At 45.4% G+C, this 18453-nt stretch overlaps 1 protein-coding gene across 1 annotated transcript in view; it reads right to left on the bottom strand.

Moving 5' to 3' along the window:
- Positions 1–18453, bottom strand: part of PRKCH (protein kinase C eta) — a 221531-nt gene that overhangs the window by 23831 nt on the left and 179247 nt on the right. The window lies entirely within an intron of this gene.

The following is an 18453-nucleotide window of genomic DNA, read 5'->3' as shown; positions in this document are numbered from 1 at the left end:
AGCCTGCGCGTCTGGAGCCTGTGCTCCGCAACAAGAGAGGCCGCGATAATGAGAGGCCCGCGCACCGCGATGAAGAGTGGCCCCCACTTGCCACAACTAGAGAAAGCCCTCACACAGAAACGAAGACCCAACACAGCCATAAATAAATAAATAAATAAAAATTAAAAAAAAAATAAAAAAATAAAAAAGAGTACAGACGACCCTTCTTCCTAAGGAACTCACAGTATGATGGGGAGACAGATATTTGCTAGACTGTAAGCTCCATGGAGGAGCGACCAGGTGGGTTTGGTTCACCATTGTGCCTAGCATAGTGCACTCAATAAATATTTGTTCAAAATATATACATATAGATGTGTGTGTATAGAGATGCATACACATGCATACACACACACACACACACACGGGGGAGGGAGGAGAGGAGAATGAGAAGGGGGTTGGGGAGGGAGACAGAACCAACTGTTGTATAATACAAGTGGCACAAAGGAAGTATGAACCAAGGGCTGTGAGAGAAACACAAGAAGGAACAATTAATTCCTTCTAGTGGGAGGAGAGAGGGACATTTCCACAGGAGAAACAGAAATTGAGCTGGGTCTTAAAACATGAGTCAGGGTCTTCCAGACAGGGAAGGGGTGTGAGAAGGTCGCTGTGGGCAGGTGGGCAGGGCTATCGCATGGAGCAGGTGCAGAGGTGTGATGTGCAGGTGGGCTCAGGAACCCCACGTGGTGTAGTAAGGATGGAGAGGGGGCTCGCATGGGAACACGGGGGCCATCAAAATGCCAGGGCTAGAAGGCAGAGTTAGGTCCAAACTGTGAAGTGTCCTGAATGCCACGCTAAGGAATTCTGATATTTAGATATTAGGCAAAAGTGACCCACTGAAGCTTTCTAATTAAGATTTCCAGCTGATGAGAAAAGATCAGCTAGAGGCAGCTGAAACAGTCCAGGGAAGAGATGACCTGAACTAGGACAGTGACAGATGGAATGAAACCTAGGGGGTCAGTCAGCCAGTGCTTTGGTGAAAACACAATTAGTATTAAGGCTCGATGACCATTTAGAGGGAGATGAGGAGAAGCAGCAAAACTGATAACCCCTGGGTTTCTGTCTTAGATTCAGTGGGTCAGTGGGGACGTTAATAACCAGGGAAAAGCAAAACAGGGTAAGAAGAGGGTTTGTTTAGGTGTACCCCAGATACATAGAAGCCTCAGATATTATGGTGAGCACAGGACAAAAAGGCACTTACCGTCCCTCCCCCAACCCCTAGGAGCAGAATCCACTTAAGGGAAGTGCGTTTCCAGCAGCAGAACTGTCCAGTAAAAGGCCTCAGTGGAGGCAGGAACATGGGTTGGATGCTAATAAAACTGTCTGCAAATGAAAAGCAGTGCCCCCTGAACACCCCCTCCCCAACACAGGCCTCTGGCACCACCTCTCCCATCGCCATGCATATCCGGGCATCATTACAGAGGGAGGTCTGGCACCATGGCAAACTGGGAAAGAGTCCTACACACCGACACCATTGCCAGCCTCTAAGCTCAGCCTCGGGAGAGCTCCAGAGAAGCAGCTTCGCCTGTGGGGCGACACCTTTATGCTTTGCTTTTTGAAGGAATGGTGTGCTCAGAGGCAACCACGCGGGCTTATCAGTGAGGAGAGGCTGCCCAGCCAGAAGGCGATGCTAGGTGCCTACCCTGCCCTGGAGGTTTGCAGTCGCCTGCCAGGTGGGAGGCTGCCACGGCCGCGGCCTCCTGGGGCTGTGCTGTTAGGAGTGCTGGTGGGCCCTCACTGGGCATCTTCAGAGCGGGGGCTGCTGACTGCTGTTCTGGAGCTTCAAGTCCCCAGTGGGCTGTGTCGAGGCACTCATAGCTCTGTTCTCCCATCCCTGCTCTGACAATAAAGGTCTGTTGGGCTGCTTGGCCCGAGGGAAAAGGCTGGTCTCTGTCCAGCCCAGAATCACGCTGTGGCTCAGAGGAAGCAGGTGATGACAGAACTGGCGAGACTGGTTTCCACACTGGGCCCTGTGAGTTGGTCCAGCTGGACCATGCAGGTCTTACAGACAGTGGTCACTGGAAGACACCCAGGAATGGAAACCAAGTCCTGTCTTCCAGGAATCCCCGATAAGCGAGGTGAAAGCAGCAGAGCTTTCTCAGATCAGCCTCCTCTCCGCGCTTGCGCTCCAGGCATCTCCCCGGTGTCAGGCAAAGACGTGCTGGGTACTTGTGCAGCCAATGCAGGAAAGCGAGTCTCCTCTGCCTCTAACCCAAACCCGGCCTCCGGCCTCCATCCTCCAGTCGGGCTGCCGCCCCTTTGCCTGAGCAGAATCCCACTTCCCTCACAAGCAATGTTTTCAGTGGGCTGTGGTCTGTGGAAACTGTATCCTCCTCCACTGACCCCTAGACACACACACCCAGCATGAGCAAGATTTGTTTAGCCAACGTGAAGGCGGAATCCCAAAAGCACAGGTTGGGGGTGAGGATGATAATGGTCACGGCCACTGCCAAGAGCACGGTCCCACGCAGTTGTTCTTCCAGAAGTGGTTTCAGACCCGAGGCCCTATTAGCGCCTCGTTGTCTGGCTCCTCTGGGGACTGATGCAAACATTATAATCTCTAACCTCGGCCAGCCACCTCTAGTCTGTGGCTTCAGGAGAGACCAAGGCCGTGGGGGACCCGAGCCTGGGGGCTGTCTTTATCAGCACCGTGTTCCAGCCCAGCGGTCCAGGCTCGTGTGGTCCGGCTCCCAGAGCGCTCTGACTTTCTCACACTGCCAAACAGGGCGACTGCATTTCTGAATTCTCCTGAAGCCGTTATGCCTGATAAGGGCTCGGAAAGGATCTCCTTGGGTAGCAGAAACAAGTGCTAACAGAAACCCACAACGGTCTAAAGAGCTGACCTGAGATTGCTCAAGAGAGCTTGTCACTAACGACCCAGGTAAAGAGGTTTGATTGTTTACTGCTCAGCAGCTGTCACAGGTAGCAGGAATTGTTCGGGGAGAGAAAAGTGCTTTGTCATCAGTTTTCTAAGCTGCCCGTCACAATGCCCTCTGCACACAGAAGTCTTGGAACACAGCCCCGATACTCAGGACACAGAACCGAACAGCACTGGGGATGCGACTCAGCCTGTCATAGGATGCCCCAGGACACAAGAGGCAGGTTATATACCTCAGTCCTGACTTTGCCGTCTCATTTTAGGCATTCTCAGAACTGGACCAGCCCTGAGGGAAACGCCATTGCTCGTTTCACACCAGATGCTACCTAATAGGACAAAACTCTCAAATTGGGATCCTAAGGGGGTTCGATTAAGAGCATAACATAATCCCAGGCTATCAGTTCTGCCCTCAGCCCAAATATCTCAAACCTCCACTGTGGGGTCTGTTCTGATGTCCCCAGCTAGTCAACTCTGCCCCTGGAGCACCCAGTTCAGAGCTCTATGACAGCCCACCTTTCACTGCACTCCAGAAGACTCTGTCTATGTACCTGTCTCCCCACTTGGCTGGGGCTGAACCTCATTCCTCCCTAGCCTCAGCTCAGGCCTGGCAGAAGATGCTGACCAAAGAGATAAACAGAAGAATGTCAGATGGATAACAGTGAGTTGTGCTGGTCAGTTCAGAGCCTGTTTTATTTTTAGGGGAAGGAAGGAAGTTCCATAAACTTCACTGGGACTTTTGTTCCAAAGTAATTAAACCTATAAAAATCCATGTGCTTTACCCCTTAGAGAGAGATTCCAGGGGAAAAGAAGAGCCCTGAAATGTAAGTTCAAATTCTTTGCTTTAGTGAAGCTGGAGAAAAGAAACTGCTTTAGGAGGGGCAATCATAAAGCAGAGAGGACCCAAGCATAATCCTTTCTCCCCTGGTTTACACGCAGATGGAAGAGGGTTTTCAAACAGATGCAAAGGTTACAGAACCATTTATGGCCACGGTCAGCTTCCGCTCTAAGGGTAAATAGATATCTTCACTTAAACAACAACAACAACAGCAAAGCAAAAAAGTCACCCTCTGACTCCTGAATTGAATATGAAATATGCAGAGGTCCGTTTTTGGCTTTGGAGTTCTTCAGCCTCCTCTGCCCACATGTAACTCAGCAGCCAAAGTTAACAAGTCTACACAATGAAGACTACGAGTTCATACAGGACAGAGGCTCAGAACCTAAACCGCTGAGGGCTCATCATGCATTAGCTTATTGAGCACTTGTATTTAATAGTTATACCTTTGTTATGCAAGCACAGAAGGGTAGAAAGAGTTATTTTATCCTCCCTGATGGTCTGAAGGGTACATTGTTCTTGCTGGGTAATCAGGGTTACTTAAAATGCCCACAGTGGTTTCAGAGAAGAGTCTCAAGTGGTTGACGACAAAGGAAATTCAGAAATTGTATTTATTTTGTTTCCACCATGAGCTATTCTAGAGTCATAAAACATAATGACAAGAGACTTACTGCTTAGATCACTAGAATCAGTTACTCTTCCAAAAGAAATAAAGGACAGTGAGTTGAGAGCTGGCTCCGTGAACAAGAATGCATCTAAGAGGCTATTCAGTAGCTATTTTTAATGTATTTAAAAAATTTTTTATCTTGGAAAACTTCAAACTCATACAAAAGTATAGTGAATAACATAATGACTCCTGTAGTGATCTCACAGCAAAAGCCGCTATCAATGCCCAATCGTGTTTCAGCTGTGCATTTTCTCCCTTCTTGACCCACCTTTTCCAGATCTGGAAGCAAATCCAAAACATGAAATCATCTCATCTATCTATACGTTAATATCTAAATCTAAATGACAACAATTTTTTAATGAAGTACAACTTTGCTATTAGTTTTCCTAAAATATACAGTCAATAGACTATTGTAAGTATATTGCTTTTTGTCTGTTTGCTCATTTGGGGGTATGTGTGTGTGTCCAGAGAACCTGAAAAAACCTTCTGTGGATGATGATGATGATATAATAATAACAACAACAATCAGTGTCATTAGCAGCTAACATACATCGAATTTTCACTAAATGCTAAGTGCTTATCCATATTCTTATTTTACCTTCAAAACAACCCTATGAAGTAGGCTCTACACCAACATCATTTAGTGAGCCAGGGATAAAGTCAGGATTTGAACTCAGTTCTGCTCACCTCCCTCCAAGACCTGGGCTCCAAACCCACTACAATAGGCACACTCTCTTCCATGCAGTGCTACTGTGTCACTGGCTAATCCTCCTAGTAGACTGCTTCCTGAGAGGACTACATCAATTGAGAAAAAAGAACCATCTGAAAATCAACAAATATCCTGAGACAGAATTATGTCCAAAGGCCATTTTTGTGCACATTGTTAAATGCATAATCAAAATTCTGGAAAAATAATTTTTTTGCTTTGGTTCTTAGCTTTTGCATGGAGGAGTTGATTGGATTTCACACAATCCTTGAAGGTACAGGAGTTAGGGAATGCATAGCAAATCCCTCTCTAGTTGTCAAATATTGAGAAGATAACTTGCTGCCCTCTTCTAAGGAAGAGAGGCTGGCATGTGGGCAAGAGTTAAGAGGTGGCATTTGCCAAGAGAGTGAATTTGGATTATGATCTTAGTTTCAAAACAAAACCATTTAGGGCTGGCTTGGGTTTTGAATATGTGGGTTTATATGAACTTGACATTTTTTCAAAGCAAGACGGACTGTATTAAATTGGTAAAAGAATTTTGAAAAGTCACTGAAATAGCAAAAGCCTAAAATTTGGTTTTATCACAAGTTAGATATAGTAATGCCATTCATGTCACCTCAGAGAAGACATTCAGACATTCATCCACCCAACAAATCTTTGGGTGCCATCTGTAAGCCAGGCAATATGCAAGGGGCTCAGAATATTGAAGGGGGCAGGAAATGGCAGGAGCCTGATATACCAGGGTCCAGGGAGGATTTCAGTCTTTAGCCTAAGAGGAAAAAGAAACCACTGAAAGGTCTTACACAGGAGAAGGATAGCATTAATCTGATTTCACAACAAGCCTCCAGCCACAGGAAGGATAATAGGTCAGAGGGGATGAGAAAGAACATGAAGAGACCAGCTGGGAAGCTACTGAAGAATTCAGAAAAGAACTGACAGTGGCCTGGATCAGGGTGGGGCAGTAAGGTAAAGAGAACTAGATCGATGGAGAACTACTAGGGGAAAAAAAGCAATGGGATTTAGTAATGCAAGGATGTAGAAGGTAAAAGGAAAGAAGGTATGAGCATGTTGTGGCTCAAAGAATTTATTTTGGAAATACTGAGGTATTTTTTAGACATCTGAGTGGAGATGTTTAATGGGCAGCTGAATATACATGGCTAGAACTCAGATGAAAGGCCAGGCAAAGGATAGAAATTTGCAAGTCATTAGCTGGGTGTGGATGAGTTCACCTGGGGAGGGAGAATGGAATAAAAAGGAGAGGGCTTGGTACTAAGCTTTGGGAAGTGTATCCTGAGGATAACATCCTTGGTCTTTTTCACACTGAGACCACAAACACTAGAGAGAAATTATAGTCAGAGTGGGTAGCACAGCTGAGTGCCGGGAAGCAGGGATCCGACTCTTTTGGATCATACGTAGTCCTGTTAAGATTTAAAAGGATTAGAAAACATTACCCTTTTACATTCAAAACCATCTTATGGATTCTTTCTAGGTTAAACTGTCAACCTCTGCTACATGAAGTGATGATTTGGAGAGTGTAAACTTAAGTCTTATTTTACAAAGATGTTTGTTGCTGTACTGTACATAACAGCAAATTTTGGAAGCAAGCTAATTTATTTATTAATAGGGGAACAGCTAAATAAATTATGGTATATCCATGACAGAATTTTATGAAAGCTATTAAAATCGTATGAAGGGCAAAAAATGCAGGGAAATGTTTATGACAGAATTTTTGTCTTTTGAAAGTTATTTCTTTTGGGATTATACAAGTACTATTTTCATTACCTAAAATGTGGTCATTCCTGAAGAAATTATGGCGAAAATGACGGGTTCATAGTCATCCAATCTTTTCTTCTTAATGCTACACTACCATAGATCATGAATTAACTTGCTTTTCTCACTTAATGAACTTTTGGACACATTTCTATATCCTGTAGATCTGCCTCATTCTTTGTAATGGTTACAAAAATTCCATTATAAAGATGTTTCGTAATTTAACTAGTCCCCTCTCTATGAACATTTAGATCGTTTCTAATTGTTTGCATCTTCAAACAATGGAGTAATGAACATTATTTGCACTCTTGTAGGAGGGTTAAATTTTTAGAAGTGGAAATGCCGTGTCAAAGGGTATAAATATTTAAAATTTAAATAGATGTTGAGCAACGGCCCTCCAAAAAGCTGGCACCAATTTATACTCCCACCAATAGCGTACAAGAGCATCCATTTAGCTTCCTTATTCAGGTTAGATGTAATCATCCTTGTATCCTTGCCAATTTGCTAGGGGAAAATGATCTCATTGCTTTAACTTCATTTCTTGATAATTGAGATTAATCTTTAAAAAATATATATGGTTAATGGCCATTTATATTTCTTCTGTTGCCTATTCACAAGTTTTACCTATTTTAAAATTTGAGTTATTTTTTGGATTATTTTTTAGAGGCTCATTATACATTATGGATAGAAGTAATTTGTTATATGGGTTGCAAATATTATTGTTCAGCTTGTTTTTGTTTTATTTATGGTAACTTTCATATTTTTATATAGTCAAATCTATCAATCTTTTTATAGCTGCTGGGTTTCACGACTTATTTACAGACTGATACAATTCTAAATAAAAAAGCAGAACACGAAATTGTATTTTCAATATTCTCTTATGTTACAATTGTTGGAGTGGGGGACAGAGGGAAGAAAGAAAGACAGGAGGGAAAAGGGAGAGGTAGGAAAAGCTAAAAGAAAAAGATTACAAGTTTATTTCTAGGTGATATGTTTATGAATGATTTTTTCTCTTTTGTATTTTCTAAATTTTATAGGAATTACATGTTACTTTGATAACCAGCAAAACGTCATAAGATATGTATTTACATATTTTGGCTTTTCTTTGGTCTCTCTACTGTTTAAGGCTGTAATTCCCAAGGAAGATGTGAAGGGAAAGTGATCTACTGGTAGGAATAGAAAGGATTTATTCTGGAACCCAGGCCGTAAGGGAATGTTGAAAAAAATCACCTTACTTGCTTAGGGAATGTGAACATTTGTAGACTCAGAATTCTGACCTGTTGTCATAAGCTCATTTTTTTAACCACTGAAATTACCAATGCTTGTGGATAGCATTGGTATTTTCAATAGCCCTACGACATGTCCCTGTAGTCTTAACCAACTTAAGGACGAAAATGAGGCCCTTGCTAAAAGAAGCAACATTCCCAATTATTAAATGAGGTCCCCATGCCATTTGTCCTCATAAAGTGACAATCCATCTGGTGTTTGTGAGGCTGATCTATTGCAACATCAGCTTAAGAACAAACACATGAGGCATGAACATTCATCATTATGAAGGTAAATGCGAAATAACTTACTTTCTGGTACATGAAAGTCAATAAAACAATTTCCAACCCAGGAAGTGTTAGAGGCTCCTTTGTGGCTCTTTTCCCCCTACCTTTTCATATTTCTTCCCAACGGCGATTTGAGATGGGAAATGATTACAAAAATGACTCCGTGGCGAGTCTGGCTATTATACTCCCTTTAAAACGGGGCCAGGGACTCACAAACTAACCCCCACAGGCCAGGTGCTGCGCTCCACCCTGTGCTGGTGTTTGGTGCACTTGATATGCAGGCCGCCTGTTTCCACCTTCACCCCTGTGTACACACAGGACCAACTTAACTTGAGCAAAGGGACTGAGAGATTGCCCCTTGCCTTGTCTTATGGTAGGAAAAATAAGTGCAAAGAAAACATTCGTTGACTCTCTGGACAAATGCAAGAGGCAATGAGTCTGGCTAATGTCCACACTGCAGATCACACACCTCCTTAGGACCATCTAATGAGCCATCAAACCTGCAGCTGAGCCTTCGATATATATTTTTTCCTTCCACAACCCCCACACTCCCAGGAGGGGTGAAATTCCCTGGCTGAAGCGGCACAAATTTATTTAGCACTCCTTACAATACTCTTATTTTATAGTTGCCAAGAAAACCTCTCTCACCGACACTTCTTGCCAAAACGCTTCCTACCTGATACCTGGCAGCATTCGGTGAGAGAGCCGGAGGCAGGGTGGAGGGCTTCAGACAAAGACACCAAGGAGATGATAGCCCCTTGGTGGTCAGGGAACTCCTGGCCATTGGGCCTAGCTCCGACCACACAGGAAAGATGCTGGGCCCAACGGTATACCTGGACTTGATGGTCCAGGGGGCACAAAGTGATCAACAAGCTGAATCCTGCTTTAACTCCGCAGGCCCCCCGACTGCAGAGAGCCGAGCGCAGCTGATCCACGGAAAACTACCTGCCAGGGCAGCGTGGCTTCCCAACCACAGAAATCCAACAAGGAAATGGAGGTTCTCATCTCGCAAGACCACAAAGAGCATCGGCGAGTCACAGGGATGCTGAGAGCCTGCAAGCTGGGGTCGCGGTAGGCGGGGAGGTGACCCTCGCTGGCTGGCCGTCCGCAGGGCACGTGCATGAAGATGAAGGATGGAAAGATTTCCAATAAGGAGGAAGCAGAGCATGGCTCCCTCCTAAGCAGAAAGATTTTAATGACAATCAGGGCAGCCGTGGAGGAGGGGGGGGCGGTGGGCAGGGGCAGATGGATCCTACCAGGTTTATGCTGGACACACGGTGCCAATACCAACAAACGGGTTCACAGAGTGAAACTCTGTTAACGTTACTGGGCACACAGCACTAGGGAAATGCTATCCATGGTTTCTGGAGACAATGGAGACAGTGTAAGGGACAATGAGACATCTTAACTTGTCTAGCTGCGGCTGGTTCCCTCTAAGGAAACCCAGGGCTCTTCTGACTAATGAGACTAGATCCTGTCACTGGGGCTGGTTCCCTGAAGCCAGTCCACTGAGAAGAAACAGTAATGTCCCTCCTCTGCCAGGGTTACAGCTTGGGGCAAACAAGCAGCAAAAGCTGGTGCAGCCGTTTGCTGAAGGAACATGCAGCCTTGCAGACCATGTGAAGGGGGACGTGGGTACTGCTGGGAGGGGGTGAGGAGGAATGTTTTATGACAGGAAGGAGTAGAGTTTCTAGCCTCAACCCCAGGAAGGGATATGCAGGCTGCTTTTGGCAAATGGCTAAACACAAATCTTTGCCAGCATTAGTAATACCTTATGCAATAGCAATTTCAGAGGGGAGGGGCGGGGAAGGGAGGGGCGGGAAGAGCAGGGGAGGGGTGGGGAGGGAGGGAGCCCTCGGATGACCTGAACAGGAACTTTTGGCCACATCAACAGGTCTCATCTGGTTACCTGCTCTCCCCATCCGAGCAGAAACCTGAGCCATCTAAACGGAAGTCTCTGAAAAAACCCAAGGACATCTATTCAGAACCACTCCCAGGCCCGCAGAATTGAATAGGAACCTCACATCTTAGTTCTGGATTATAGTCAATACTGCTTTGTTTTCTAATTATGTTTTGCATAAAAAGTCTTGCTTTCCCCAATCAGATTACAAACTCCAAGGGTAGGCCTGGAATATTCCACAGGTCATTCCCAGACTACTGATCACAGGCTGGACTCAGGACAGCAACACACATCTGAGTTCCTTTCCAAGAAGGAACTTTACTGATTTCCTCCTAACGCTGCGCATGTCAGAGAAAATGTGCAAAGCATCACATTTTCCCCTAAGATATTCCCTTTGGGAGAAGTCACTGCTACTTCCTGAATACCTACCTAGTCTGTTCCCAGTACTTGGTCTTGTAACCAAAGAGCCCAGGTTTTTCAAAACAGACATTTAAGTCGTTCACTTTGAAATATGTGAGTACTTGTCTGTGGAGACACTGTCCAAAGACTCGCCAATTTTATGTAGTAGTATTCTTCTTAATAAAGGTAATCTGTTAAATGCGTAAGAGTCATCATAACTTCCTAAGATCTTAAAAGTCAACAGAATTCACAAATCAGGGGGAAAAGTACTTTTAGCTTATGCATCTTAGTTTTACTTTAGAAAGTATCACCAAACTTGTAAGCAGAAGTAGCAGATGAACATACCTTTTGAGAGGAGACTAACATTCTTCTTGCCTAAATGCTGGACTAATCTTGATCCAATAAGTAAAGGCTATTTCAGTTTGGTCACTTTCCCCAGCTCCTCAGTTTCTCTGTTAAAACACTGTTAAGGTCACAAGGTGATCGACCTTAGTCTAAACAGTTACTAACCCTGGATTTCATTCCATAAATAATCCATGCCACAACATTACACATATTCCCATATGTATATTACAGAGGCAATTAAAGACCCTTTGCAAATATAAGGTTTCATGCAGCAATAATAGTGGGGCATATTTTACATTTCCTAGGGAACCACACACAGTCCATGCTGATGATCTGGTAACAAATCCAGAGTGACCAATTCTGGAGACACAGCAAATCTGGACTTGTGGCCAAGAATGACGGATGGGCAAATACTCGATTATGCCCTTACGGAGCAATACAGCCCCCATTTGCCTCTTTCAATCTGCTTCCTTCCCCCTCCCCCAGGCAACCTTAGGGAGGTCATTCGACCGACTTTTGTCTGCCTGTTCCTAAGAAGTAGTGTAGTGTGAGGTTAAGGGACTCTGGAGCCCGGCATCCTGGGTTTGAATCTTGGCCCTATTCTTTACTAGCTGTGTGTGATCTTGGGCCATTTACTTAATCACTCTGCGTTTATTTCCTTACAATGAAACTCAGATAACGAGAGTTCCTGCCTCATGGGAATTATGAGTGTTTTAAATATGAATTGCTTAAAACAGTGCCCACAATGCACTGAAGTGCTATGGAAGCATTTAGCTATTATTTCCTCATCAACAACAACAACAAAGCAACACATAACAGATAACAGCATGGCCGGTTGCTTAAGATTTTTATGAGAATCAAAACCAGTAGAGAGGATACACGGACTTTATAAATTCTAAGTAACTACTGTGAGCTTTTGAGCTTGAGGCAGGGAGGTCTATTGGGTTATTAAGTGACACATCTGGCTTATAAACGGCTCTGCGGGGAAGAGAGCGAGAAGCCAAAGCAGCGTGCCACGCAGTGCCCCAGCCTGGCGCCAACAACGAGCAAAATGTCTCAAGAACTGGTGCAACGCCATCATCCAGCACCTTCGTCTCCTTTGCACATCTTTGCTGAGACCACTTTCTGAAGCACTAAGATGTAGGAACAAAGATCTCTGTTCAGCATCAGTAGCCCTGCCCGGCACAACGAGAAAAGGTTGGTTTAAGTTGAACAGCCAGGCATTTCACTACAGGTGATCCACTCTTTCAAGCAGAATAAGCTGGAGGAGGAGAGGGAAGTCACTAAATCCTGCTGTTGGCTATCAGTACCATCACTGTGGCTGGGGACATTTATTTCCATTCTGGAGAACTGACATGGGATCCACATCCCACAATGCAATCAAATAAAACTCCACTGGTACACCCGGTCCTCGTTTTCTACCCTCTCCCTGCCTAATTATTTAGGACATAAACCCAGTTATGGAGATGGGTCTCATACATTCAATGATGTGATAAAACCCAGCTCCTGCAAGGCCACTTTTGGGAGATGTTGTTTCTAATTGTTCACTGTTTAAACAATATGGTGATAAATGAAGGTATCTTTTCAGTGTGTCTAAATCTATTAATATTTTTTATCACGTGTTTTCACAAATGAGCAGTCAACTCCGGGTACCATGCTTACATTTAAGAATTTCTATCAAGGCCACTGCACTGGTGTTCGCCTTCCTATACCACAGGAAGCCAACAATGGTCACAGGTATTCAAAGGAAGGGGCAGGCAGAGAGTACAAGTTCCAAAATCCTGCTTCGGGCTGCTGCTATTTTATGATTCTTATTTTCCCAACTAAAATGTGATCTCCAAGGTGGTGCCTCCTTGTTTTCATTTTTCTATCTTTGTATTTTTGAGTTCCCTTTGGTGCCTAACACCGTGCTTTGCACCTACTGAGCCCCTAATAAATGGCTGATATTCTTTTTTTTTAATAAATCTATCTATTTATTTATTCATTTTTGGCTGTGTTGGGTCTTCATTGCTGCGCAAGGGGTTTCTCTAGTTGCGGCGAGTGGGGGCTACACTTCGTCGCGGTGCCTGGGCTTCTCATTGCGGTGGCTTCTCTTGTTGCGGAGCATGGGCTCTAGGCGTGTGGGCTTCAGTAGTTGTGGCACACGGGCTCAGTAGTTGTGGCTCACGGGCTTAGTTGCTCCGCGGCATGTGGGATCTTCCCAGACCAGGGATCCAACCTGTGTCCCCTGCATTGGCAGATGGATTCTTAACCACTGCGCCACCAGGGAAGTCCCAAGGGCTGATATTCTGAAGAGCACGCCCCCTCCGCCATCTGGTGTTGGTTTGGTCCTGAAACCCCAGTGAAGCTGGATTAAGGGAGGACGTGGGGGACTCTTAGGAAGCTGGTTGATTCTGGTTTGTGCTGGAACCCTGGCACCCATCTAGGACCTCTGGAGCGGACATGAAGCTGCCATTGCCTGCTGGGGTCCTGTCTTGGAGGTGACCTAGGACCAGGACAGTACCCCAGGAACCTCTGTGGCTCTGAACACACTTTCAAGTCCACCCCGCTCCAGACATGAATCCTTCCTGTCCCATCTAGAACCAAACCAATTCCATCCAAGAGAGAAAGGAAAACTGGCCCTGCTTGGTGACTGCCTGTTCATGTTTGGCTGATAGGTGAGAGCAACCTGTGTTCCTGTAAAAGGAGGATAGTAAAAATTCTGTTGACTTCCTAAACAGGATGTCTTTGAATTTAACTGACTACTACAGGACACAGTGAACCTGGGAGTGGATTCTGTCATTAAGACAGTGGCCATGAGCAGAGAGCACAGGCAGTCAGGTCGGCTGGCTGAGTGCTGCTGGGCAGTGTGCAGGCTGGCATCTTGGTGCACCAGAACCTTCTGAGGGACACACATCCTACCCTCTCCTCAGAGGCAGCACAGGGGGTCAGGCGGTCAAGCTGGAATGCAGGTACTATCTGGTGCACTGTCTAGTCAGGGGACAAGGACACTTGTTCCAAGCAAGAAAGCAAGGTTTCTTGCCTCAGCTCTGCCACCTCTCTGGGCCTCAGTTTCCTCATCTGTAAAATGATGGGATGGGACTCAATGACATCCCCTCTCTACTGCTCACATCCAGTCAATCACTAAGAACTGACACTTACGCCTCCTGATTATATTTAGAACTGGATACCTTCTCTGCACCACACTGCCATGGTCTCTATTCAGCCCATCTTTTCCCAGGTGGATCACTGCATTTCCTAACTGGTCTCGTTCCCCTTTTCTCCTCCATTCTCCATGCTCTACCAGTTATTTTTCAGAACTACAGTTCTGATCTTGTCCCTTGAACGTCTGAAACTTTAAGAGGCTCCTGTCTGGTTGTAGCATCCGTAATGCTCCACCACTGGGCCTCTGCCTGCCCTGCCAGCCTTACTTCCTCCCTACACTGTCCTCGCCTGCTTTACATTCCCAGATGAGCACCGTGCTCTCTGGTGGACAAATGCTCCCTGTGCCTAGAGCAGCGCTACTCAAAGTGTGGTCCGCGGACTGGTACTTACCTGCAAACTGCTACTGGCCCACAATGCGGTAGAAAATGAATGAAGTAGCAATGAAGTAAATAGAAAACTTGAGAATCAGCATGTAGAAACTTTTATAACTATTCAACAGTAATTTCATGTCTGTTGAATCTAATAAAAATTTGGGCTTCTATTTATGTCTTTTTAAAAGTTCATTTTTCTAGTAATTTACTTTTATTACATTTTATACAAGTATTGGTCCTAAATGGATTGGAAAGGAAGAAAATCCACTGGTTTACCACTGCAGATAGTTTGAGGAGCTCTGGCCAGCATCTTCCTTCCTTCTTCTCTACTGGGCTTGTCTGACCACTTCAGTCTCACTGAAGCCTCTGTGCCTCAGAAACTTCCTGCGTCCCTTCCTTGGACAAGCATGATGTCTCTCCTCTGTGCTCCAGGGGAATTTGCTGCATACTTCTAATTATAGCATTGATTGCACTGACTGTAATTGTTGTTTTCCCTGCAGGTCTTTCCCATGCTTAATTCAGCTCTCTAACCTCAGAGCAAGGTGCCTGGCACAGGGCTGAGTGGGCAAATAAGTGCTGATTAAACTGAACAAGCCCTAGTTTTTTACCCTAAACTCTGGTTACATGCCTTTTACCCATACACCCCTTGAGTATAAAATTCTTCTGGCCAGTGTATCTCCCTCAAATACCTAGTTGGTATTCTGTACATAATGGGTGCTTAGGAAATGAGGAAGAAATAATGGGAGCTGCTTTCTGCATTTGGTGGTGACTTCTTTGTGCCACCCAGCCAGTTGTACTCAATACTCTGGCTCTCAATCTAGTCCTAGAGTTAATATAAGAAAGCTGGGCTTGTAGGTACAACAGCGCATGACTAATGTGTGTGCCTGGTGATTAAGCATCCTTACAACAGTGTAGTATTATAACCAGACAAGACAAATTACCCCTGTACATTTTGCATAAAATTAAAAGGTCAGTCCAGGAAGAAAAGGAATAATGAGATTCCTGAAGTCCTTCATCAAGTTGAAAAGCTCATCTGATTTTTTTTTTTTAAAAGGCATCTCATGGAAAACTCCAAAACCAGAAGGGACAGAATATTACAGAAGAATCGACTTAAAATCTCAGAAAATCCTTTAAGCCAAAACTAAAGAACACAATTCCCATCATATGGGACTACTTTCTTTTTGAAAGTTGATAAATCCAAAATTGTCACTGGGAACCAGTGGTTCCCTGCATTTTCCAGAGAAGGCAGTTTGAGAACACATTTCCTGAACCTCAGCCTCTTGGGCTCTACTCCTAGATTTTCCCTTTGAAGCCATGGAAAAATTCTCTCCCCTCCTCTCTGCTTCAGAGACCTTTCTTTTAAAATGGTAAGGTAATCGCCCACATTTTCAGGATGTAGTGTATGAAATTATCCCAAGACTTCATGAGGGCTTCTGAAGCCAGGGCCCCTAGCTTCACTTATGGTTAGGAGCCAAACGAGCAAGCCCCAGAGACAGAACAAGTGATTTTTTTTTTCCCTGTTGGAGAAGGGAGTCTTCCTCATTCAAATGAAAAATAAAGGATCAGCTGATGAAAGAAAAATCACCAACATTTAAGATCTGAAAAAAGTGATTATTTTGAAACAGAACATTCTGACTGACTGATGTAGATAATGTACAAGCCATTGAGTTCCACCCACTCTGATGAACCCCAGTTTCACTCTGAGTTTTATGGCCATTCTGAACAATGTTTTATCTGCCTATAGCGCCTGGGTCCCGTTGACACAGATGTGAACTCGGAATTTTTGGTCTGGGTTACGTGACACATTCCTGGCCAGGAAGGTGGTGCTCTCCCTCCTCCTGTAACTTTCCATCAATGCAAACGAGGTCACAAATGCCGGGAGGCAGCAGCAACAGGTCTACATGGGAGAGACTCATCAGCCAAGGCAGGGTTCGTGCTTTCTCTTCTGCAAAAAGCGTTCATACCATCCTGCTGGCACACGTCGGGGAGGCTGTGAGCTTTGTGCCACAGGTGAGTCGAGACACCCTCCAAGCCATTGCTCTGGGGATGCCTTTTCTTCCTTGCATGGCTCAGGAGGCAAGAAGCTTCCTCTGCCCTGCCAGGCCCTCAGAGGTCAGGACTCAGGGCCATCAGAGAGGTTCTGCCGGTTCTGGGCTGGGAGTGGCCCCAGCAACTCCTGACTTCTGGCTGGCTGGAGCCAAATGTGACAGGGGTGAGTGGCCTGAGGGAGTGTCCTTTCCTAGGGACAGCGAACATGGCCTGCTCTCTTGGAGCCACCAGGGGACACTCTGGAGTGGGCATTCCAGAGACATCTATTCACTCTGGATTTTGCTCACCTGCCCAGTATTGGCTCTCAGGGAGCAGAGCCACAGAATTGATAATTCTAGGTCCTAACCGGATGGAGATTGTTAACTCTCCCATTGGCTGGGGTGGGGAAAAACCCGTGGGATATGTGAAAAGGGGGAAAACTCAGGAATACTATTTGCAGAGGCTCCACCTGAATCCTTAAACCGAAGTAAGATGGGAGTTCACTGAGTGGGACTACGTTGTCAGGTAAGTTCCAAAGCAGCTAATAAACACAGTCTTCTCACGTCTCTAACCACTCCTAAGTGTCTCCTTGCTGGGCTCCTCCTCCTCCACCCTCCCTTGAAGGGTAGGCGGTTCCCTGAGGTTCTGTTCTTGGCCCTTGCCTGGGTTTATTTCCAGCACAGCTGCTACACCATATGGCACCTTTGTGCAAATTAGAGAAAGGCACCCCTTTCTCAAGACGTGTTACCACCAATGCCTAGGACATTCATAGTGATCACACACATCATCACAGACCCTGACGGAGGGGCACTCCCTGGAGATGCTCAGCACACGGTCTGCCCGGTTGAGCAGCGGAAGCCCATGGATTCAAATATCACCCTGGACAGATGGCTCCCAAGTTGAAACCTCTACCCTGACACCTGTCTCTGGAGATCCAGAGATGCCTGAGAAGTTAGCCATTAACTGATTTGGGGGCAAAGCTACTAGGGATGTTTCAACCCTTCAAACCCAAAAGGATGAAACTGGACATTACCCACTGCTGTCATCACTCAGTTAAAAGTTATAAAGCAGAAACTAACACACCATTGTAGAGCAATTATACTCCAATAAAGATGTTAAAAAAAAAAAAAGCTTTAGAGTTCTCTGCGGGAAATCTCGGAGTCATCTTGAATGCCTACTCCTTGGTCCCCATATCCAATTCACCAGGGTCCTCTCAGCTTTTCCTCCACTCCATCTCCCATCCCTCTTCCCTTTCCATCACCGGCACTGGCTTGCTTCAAACCATGACTAGGTCTTACCTGACTTACTCCAAGGACTCCTACCTGAACTCCTGGCTTCTGGACTTGCTCCTCTGCACTCTATTTCACACAGCACACTAATTTCCTATTAGTCTCTTTTCTCCAAAGCTTCTGATGGTTTCAACTGACAGGCCAATAAAACCCAAACTTCCTAGCCCACATCCAAAACCTCCCATGTTCTCACCCCAACTTACCTCAACTGCCACCCGCCCCCTGCTCTGGTCCCTCAGTCACACTGAGTCCTCATGATTCCCCAGCACAGGACACTTCCTGCCCCCAGGCCTCTGCCCCTACTGTTCCAATTACCTGGCAAGTATTTCCATATTTTGCTGCTAACTAAAAACCTATGGCTCAAGTGCCATCTCTTCTCCAAAGCCTCTGCTGACCCTCTGCATCAGAATTAATAGCTTCCTTTTCTGTGTTCTCATCACATTCTGTTTTCGTTTCACTTTGACCATTTATGGTACCATGTCTTAAGCTGTCAATTTATGTATGTGTTTGGAGCCCCCAATAGACTAAAGCCTTG

Source organism: Balaenoptera musculus, chromosome 2, assembly GCF_009873245.2.
Source record: "Balaenoptera musculus isolate JJ_BM4_2016_0621 chromosome 2, mBalMus1.pri.v3, whole genome shotgun sequence".
NCBI lineage: Eukaryota > Metazoa > Chordata > Mammalia > Artiodactyla > Balaenopteridae > Balaenoptera > Balaenoptera musculus.
The sequence above is the reverse complement of the archived record's forward strand: the minus strand, read 5'-3'. Positions and strand labels throughout refer to the sequence as shown.